Source organism: Trichosurus vulpecula, chromosome 2, assembly GCF_011100635.1.
Source record: "Trichosurus vulpecula isolate mTriVul1 chromosome 2, mTriVul1.pri, whole genome shotgun sequence".
Taxonomy (NCBI): Eukaryota; Metazoa; Chordata; class Mammalia; order Diprotodontia; family Phalangeridae; genus Trichosurus; species Trichosurus vulpecula.
The window spans coordinates 163,572,099-163,580,138 of record NC_050574.1 but is presented as its reverse complement, the minus strand read 5'-3'; positions in this window follow the sequence as shown (position 1 = coordinate 163,580,138).

Sequence of the window (8,040 nt, the reverse complement as noted above, 5' to 3'; positions counted from 1 at the left end):
TCCATTTGCATTCAGTACTTCTTTTCCTTCCCACAGGTCATCTGCACATTAATATGCCTGTCCCAGCTTTGGTTACATCTTTGCTGTGGCTCTGAGTTAGGAGTTTACAGAGCTGGCACCATCTTTTCATGACATCTCTTAGTGTGTAGTTTTTTTGAAGCACAACTCATTTCTAACAACATTCTCTCTTCTCTCTGTGAAACTTCATCTTTCAGTCAATCAGTCAATCAACATTTATTAAAGTGCCTGCTTTGTGCCAGGCACTGTGCTAAGTACTGAGGGTACAAAGGATGGAAATTCAGTCTCCGTCCCGAGGAGCTTACAATCTTCTTGTAACCTCTCGAGCTTACAATGGAGTAGACAACATGAAAACAACTATACACAAAGCAAGCTATATTGGATAGAAAGGAAATAATTTAAAAGAGGGAAAGCACTGGAATTAATTAGCGAAAGCTTCCCGTAGAAGGTGGGATTTTAGGTGGGACTTAAAGGAATCCAACTGGAAATGAGAGTTAGGATTCAAAATAATCTTAACAAGAAAGAGCACTGGGACAGAATCTTGTAAAAAAAAAAAGCAATGGTAATAAATATAGTCTTATACTTGGTTTAAAAAATCAACTTCACAGTTACAGGATGGGGGAAACATGGTTAGACAACAATTTGAAAAAGATTTAGGGGTTTTGGTAGACTTTATGCTCAATATGATTCAGCAGGAGAACCAACAAAATCTTGGGGTATATTATGAGAGTCATAGCCTCTACTAGATATAAGGACATGATAGTCCCTCCATTTTCTGCTCTGGTCAGACTACATTTGGGGTACTGCGTACAGTTCTAGGCACCAAAGTTTAAGAAAGACTGATAAGTTAGAGATTGTCCAGAGTAGGGGAATCAGGATGCTGAAGGGCCTCGAGTCCATATCGTATGAGAACTGGTTGAAGGATCTGGACATGATTAGTGTGAAGAATAGAAGACTGAAGGGAACATGATCACTCCCTTATAGTAGTTAAAGAAAGGTCTATTATGTAGAAGAGGGTGTTTTTTTTTTTTTCTATTTAGCCCCAGAAGGCAAAATCAAGAGCAAAGAGCAATAGTTACAAAGAGTCCAATTTAGGCGTGATATCAGGAAAAACTCCCTAATATCTATCCAAAGATGAAATGGATTTCCTTTGGAGATAATAGGTTTCCCCTCATTGGAGTTCTTCAAGCAGAATCTGGATGACCACTTGAATAGAATGTAATGGGGACTCTTTTGGGAGTATTGATTAGATGAAATGCCACTGAGGTCCCTTCCAACTCTGGGATACTGTAATTTATGAATTATAGGCATTGTAGACTTTTAGAGCCAGAAGAGTACTTAGAGATCACTTGTTTTCACTTATCCCTGATGTTCCCTTATCATAGTTATACTATGAATACAATTATATGAGCTCTATAATCTGGATTTTTGTTAAATAAAATCACCAGCTAATGTATTCATATATTTATTGTACAATTGATAACTGATGTTCATAATAAATGATAATCACTGCAAGATCCAAAAGGACCTCATGAATCACTGAAAAAAATGTTAAATTATATTTGATATTATTTTAATATATCAATTTTTATTATATTCTAATTGATAATCTGGCTATAAGATATATGATATGCTTCTCTATCAACCGGAATTTTTGGTTAATCAAGGTGTCCCATACCCCAACCTAGTAGAATAATAGATAGTTTTCTGCATTTTTGGAAATTTTCCAATATGGTGTGTGCTGGCTACCTTGTGATCTTGAACAAATCACAACCTCCCTGAGACCCAATTTCTTCATCTAAAAATGGGAGGTTAAAGTGGTTAATTTCCAAGTACTTTTCCACCTCTAAAATTTTAGGACCCAATTATCCCATTATTGTCTTGACTTTCTTATTTTACAGTTAGCTTCTTCTTTCTTTTCCTTTTTTTTTCCATGAGGCAATCAGAGTTAAGTGACTTTCCCAGGGTCACATAGTATGTGTCAAATGTCCCGTTAGTTTCTTGAATATAGGGATCATATGTGTTTCCTTTTTTTGCCTTTCTACAGACACCTGAAAATGTGCACTCAAATAATACTATTGAATTCCTGGTTTGTTTTTTGAGAGTGAATATTGAAGCGTTGAAGCTTATCTATCATGTCTCCATTCCTGCAGCCTAGAACTTCCCTAAACAGAGTTCCAAAAGGCTTAGAAGGATGCAAGATACCTAGGCATATAATGCAGGTATATTAGAAGGGCAATCTCTTCTAGTGCCTTATATTTCTCTAGGCTCATAGCATCCCCAAATTCCTTTTGTTCAGAGAAATGGACTACCCCAGAAAACCAAAGCAATTGCCAAATGATAGTGACCTGAGAAGTGACCAAAGAAGGCAAAAGAAGTTCCAGAGGAATAGAAGAATATTTTAGAATCTCAGTGTTGAAAGGGACCTCAACCCATATCAGAACAAGGATCCCTTCTACAATAAGCCCCACAAGAAGTCATCTGACCTTTGCTAATTTGCCAACATTTCCCCTATACTCAAATACAAAAATGGATCTTTGATCTTATTAATTTCTATGTTAGCTTCAATTATGCAAATATGACTTATTCCTGCCTGCCCAACTTGTGTAAATATTGTTCATGTTCTCCCATAAATTCACCACAGGGGTCTACTTAGTGAGGGGTTTGTGTAGGGGGGCGGGGTGTTTCTGATATAGCAAGGATTCAAGTGGAGCACACACTCACTGTCCAGCCCTTATTCTCAACCCAATAACACTCCCCTTTTTATGATTATACATTTCTTTGGTGATCTCCTTTACTCCAATTCTTTGCAGTTCCTCATTTGTTTTGTATTACAAAATGCTCTTATCTATCATATGTCTTTCCATTGCCCTTTCAGTAATAAACAATTTTAATTCTTCAACAACTGTAGATTTTTATGACTTTCAGCCATACAACACTAGTGGAATTTTGTTGTTGATCAAAAGAGAATGTTACAGAATTTTAAGAACAAGTATGACCCCAAAGAAAAGTTTTTAGAAAATCCCCTCATCCAACTCCTTGACAGAAGTGAGAGGTCCATATACGTGATACATTGCATGTATTTTGAGGCTTTTTCAATGTACTGATCAGTTTTATTGATTTTTTCTTCTTCTTTCTCTCTTTTTTCTTTAAAAATATTATATGTTATATAGGATGGACCTCTGGGAGCGGGCAGTGGGAGGAAAACTAGGAGAAATTCTAGAGATATGAAAAGCATAATATGTCAATAAAATTTATTTTTAAATTTTTTTCAATCAGCAAAAATTTGCCTTCTCTCCATCTTGCCTCTTCTCCTCCAAATAAGAACAAAAGAAAAAACAAAACCCCTGTTATAAAGTTGTATACATAGTCAAGCAGAATGAATTTCCCCATTGACCATGCCCAAAAGAGATAGATAGATAGACTGACAGACAGATAGATAGATAGATCTCATTCTGGACTATGAGTCCTTCACTTCTGTATTAGAAGATAAGTACCCAGGTTTATCATTATACCTCTGGAATTACTTTGATCAGAATTCCTAATTCTTTCAAAGTTGTTTGTCTTTACCAGATTGTTAACTTTATATAAATTATTCTCCTGGTTCTATTCACTTCACTCTGCATCCAGTTTTTCTGAAATCATCTCCTTCATCATTTCTCACAGCATAATAGTATTTTATCACATTTACATACCATAACTTGTTCAGTCCCTTGACAGTTGTTGAACACCCCTATAATTCCTATTCTTTGCACCTCAAAAAAGAGCTATAAATATATGTATACATCCTTACTTAGAGTTTGTTTTGCTTAGGGCTAATCTCTCCCTTAATCTACTTTCTCTCTAAATCCTTTTTCTTGTCTTTCTCTTCTATATTCCTGTGAGTGACATGTATTTCTGTACCCAACTGCATGTGTGTGTATATGTATTCTTCTTTCCTTTGACCATTTTAAATGAGAATGAGGTTCAAATGTCAACCAGCCTCCTCCTTGTTTGTAGACATGTCTACATGTGCACCCTGATTATGAGATAATTTTCCCCAAATTTCCTTTTCTCTCTCCCCAGTATATTCTTCTTCCCCATTTTCTATGCTTCTCTTAATATCAAAACATAGCCGAAATATTCCCAGGACTTACCTAATTAGACTCACTCTATGACTTCTAATGATTATAGAATTCAGAGGGGATATGTGTATCATCTCCTCATATCAGAATGTAAGTAGTATATCTTTTTTTAATCCTTAATCATTGTTTATTAGTGTTTGCACTTTTCTGTTTCTCAACTCCTGTGTTTGAACTTGAAAGCTTCTACACTGCTCTGGTCTTTTTTATCAGTATTTTTTCTTTAACCTAGAAGTTCTGGATTTTGGTTACAATGCTTCTGGGAGTTTTTATTATAGGGTTTCTTTTAGGAGGCAATTATTAGATTCTTTCTATTTCTACTTTGCCCTCTCTAAGAGATCTAGGTAGTTTTCTTTTACTGTTTCCCAAAATAGTAAAAGGCTCTTTTTTCATCATGTTATTCAGGTGGTCCAAAGGTTCTTGAATTTTTTCTCTTTAACCTGTTTTCCAGGTCATTTGTTTTCATGCCTTACCCTTGTGCTAGAGTGCTCAGCAGGCAAAATATTCCTGGCCATACTCCATCTCCAGAGTCTTCCAGACCTCTTTGTCCATCTCCTTATGTTGACCTGGGCTTAAAAAATGACTCACTGAGATGTTAAAAAAATCCCCATCAGGATTCAATCTGATACATTTCATAAATCTGTTTGGAGGAGTTTGGATTGGGAAGGTTGAGAGGGGATAGAAAGAGAACTCACTGTACTGCTTCCTACTACTCCACCATCTTGTCTCTACCCCCTTTATAATTTATTTTTTTTAAGAATTTGGCATTAAAAAGATGCACCTTCATTTTAGGTAGCAGTCTTAGACCATTAAAGGAGATATGGAATTTACTATAAGCAATCCAGCCTACTCACTTCATTTAATTCTGAGCCCAATTCACTGTCCATTTGCAGTGTCTGCCCAAGGTATACACACACACACACACACACACACACACACACACACACACACATACACTTATGAGCTCTGTATGTTGTCCATATAATTGCATATCATAGTCTGGACTCTGGACAATAACATTTTTTGTCCACTTGAGTTTTTAAGCTCTTTTGAGTAATTATGGATCTCATTCAGGAAACTCTACAATGTTCTTGGGGATTATTAACAACCAGCACTGCAAGTATCACAAACAGGAACATCTGGAGGACCTCACTATCTACCCTCTTGAACCCGTATTCTGTGGTGGTTATTCTCTGTGCCACTAGGAAAGCTTTAATAAACACAAATATCCCTGTTTCTTGCCTTGCTTGATATTACTGATAAAAGGATCACAACAAGATTATTTCTGTTATATTTTTCAAGGTATCTTGAATAATTTTGATGTGTGCACTGAAGGGACCTCGTTGCAAAAGAGCCTTTAAGGCAACACTTTGCTCTACCAAATGTGTATGTGTATTTAAACAAAAAATAACCAACAAACAATAAGCAGAGAAGCATCTTGTATTCTCTACACATAGAATATAACTTGTGAGAGCCCGCCTCTTTCCTAATAATATCCTCATTGAGAATGCCCTTGATGCATACGTACATTATTATAAAATTTTCATTTAGCTTGGAAAGTAGGCCTATAGGTAGGTGATTCCTGATATTCTTTCAAATGCCTTTTTTATATTAATGATAGAAAGCATTTCCTTACTATGCTTTTTCCACACCTATGAAATCACTGGTACAGATCATTGGAGTCTGAGATACTTTCTAAACCTTTGTTATATTCCCCTCCTTCAGATGCCTTGTGAATTAATTCCTCCATGCTGTCACAATCATGTCATCTCCAGCATACAATTCTCCTTTATGTACACTTGATCTAATCCAGTGACTTTTCTCATTTTTGATCTTAGGGTCATTTTTACCTCCTCTCTAAATCTGGGATTGTGATGTTAGAAATGGCATAAGGGGTCTGTTACTTTAAAAAATCTTTGAAGATCTTTATCATTTTTCTTCTGTTTATTGTTCTTTCATTTTCATCGTTAAATGTCCTTGGGATTTTATTTAGTTGGGTCTGTAAAGCTGTCTTTAAATTGATTTTACCCTCCACAATTTTGCCCTGTTTTATGAAGTGATAATGCTTGCAGTCCTTCCATGTTCTTTCCGTGATCCGTAAAATTTTACAAATGGATGTTACATTCTAAACTGATTGGTTCCCATATCTCTGCATGTGACAAGTAAGATAAATATTTGCTGTTAAAGGTCCTTTTCAGGATTTCTTAGTCCCTTTGTTATGGCAATTTATTTACTTATTTAAAATCTCTGCATGAAATTATTATAGTTGTATATGTATATCTTTTCTTTTTTGCATATCCCATGGTCATCATCAATAATTCGTTTAAATAGGTCAAGATGAAATTATTTTAATTGCACACTGTATCTTTCTGTCATTTTTATTCTATTTCTGTACTGATTTTGATATTTACTCTTAACAGGTCAGTGGACTGATTATGCAGAGGCAGCTTGTACAAGTCTGAGGGACATTTTGTATTTTTCTTTGTTTCATGGGTTGCTATGGCCCAAGAATCAATCGCCAAAGCAAGCCTACTTGTGATGAACTTCTGTGTACTTAGCTAGGCTGGTCCTCAGAAAGTCTGGTGTCAATACTGTCAGCGATTCTCCAGCATGACAGAAACTGTTACAGCTTCGATCTTGTGCTCCACTGATACAGCCTTTGAGAATCCAAGGCCGCCTCCACACCAAAATGAGTACTGGAGTAGGACTTGATGGAGAACTAATCTATGTTAGAAAAGTTTTAGCACAAATGCAAAACTCCCCAAAACCAATTAATGCTTCAAAAGTTCAAAAGAAATGAAAATTAATTATATGGTTCAAAATAAATCCCTTTGGATACTATTCCCAGAAGCCTAAAAACTCCAAGCCACAAGGCTGAGGGCAGCCCCACTCGAACCAGCATTCTCTCCGTTGCAAAACACACCTTGACTGCAGTAAAAAGGGAGAAGGAAAGAGAAAGAAGATACACCTGTCTTTGTGTTCTGTGTACAGCAAAGTTCACATTTTTGCATCGAATGTTAGGTTCTGAATCAGAGATCACAACCCCTTCCCTTATTTATGACCATTTGCTACTAACCAGATGCTCTGGAGTCGGGGAGGTAGGATTGTAATCCCCAGCATGTCCATCGGTGTACCAACCCCCTCTTGCCTTCAAGTAGCAGAGACTAGAGATATCCTGCCATGTGGTTTACAGAAAATCATGTCTCTAATACAATCACAACATTCGAAAAACACTTTCTTGTAATCTCTATTCTGTGTAGGCTATTCCCCACCCTCACCCCTAGGCAGCTAGAATGTAACAAGTTAGCTAACAATTAGCTGCTCAGGTTCTCTAATAGGCACATTGCCATTGTTAAAAAATGCGATAAAAATAGGATGTTACTCCCTCAATCTACAGTTGTCTTGAGTTGAGAGGGTTGTGGGGAGCAAGAGAGGACTTGGTCACAGTAATGATGTGATGCCCTGTGGCAGAAAGGTATGGAATGTAGTGTTGGAGAGACAGATGCCAGCTTCTCCTTGCTGGAGCTAGTTGTTGGTCTACCCATCCTGATTCACCAGCAATGAGCTAGCTTTAGTCAGAGGAGGCTGAGTTCCCTACGTAGGACAGGACAGTCGTAACCAAGAAGAGCTGTTTTCTCCTGAGGGCATCTAGATTATTGAGTCTATTCCCAATCCTGTGAATTATAGTAATTGTTGTAATCTACTACTTCTGGTACCAACACCAGGACACTACCTTTATTCTTGCTCTGACTTAATTTTTAAAACAGCATAAAGGTATTCTGTCTGAAGGCAAGGGGATATAAAAATAACTTTTGAGTGGAGGTCCCCAGCAGCCCTGTTTATTCTATAATAGTGGAGATAATCAAATAGGAGAGGAAGAAGAAAGATCTAAGAATAACAG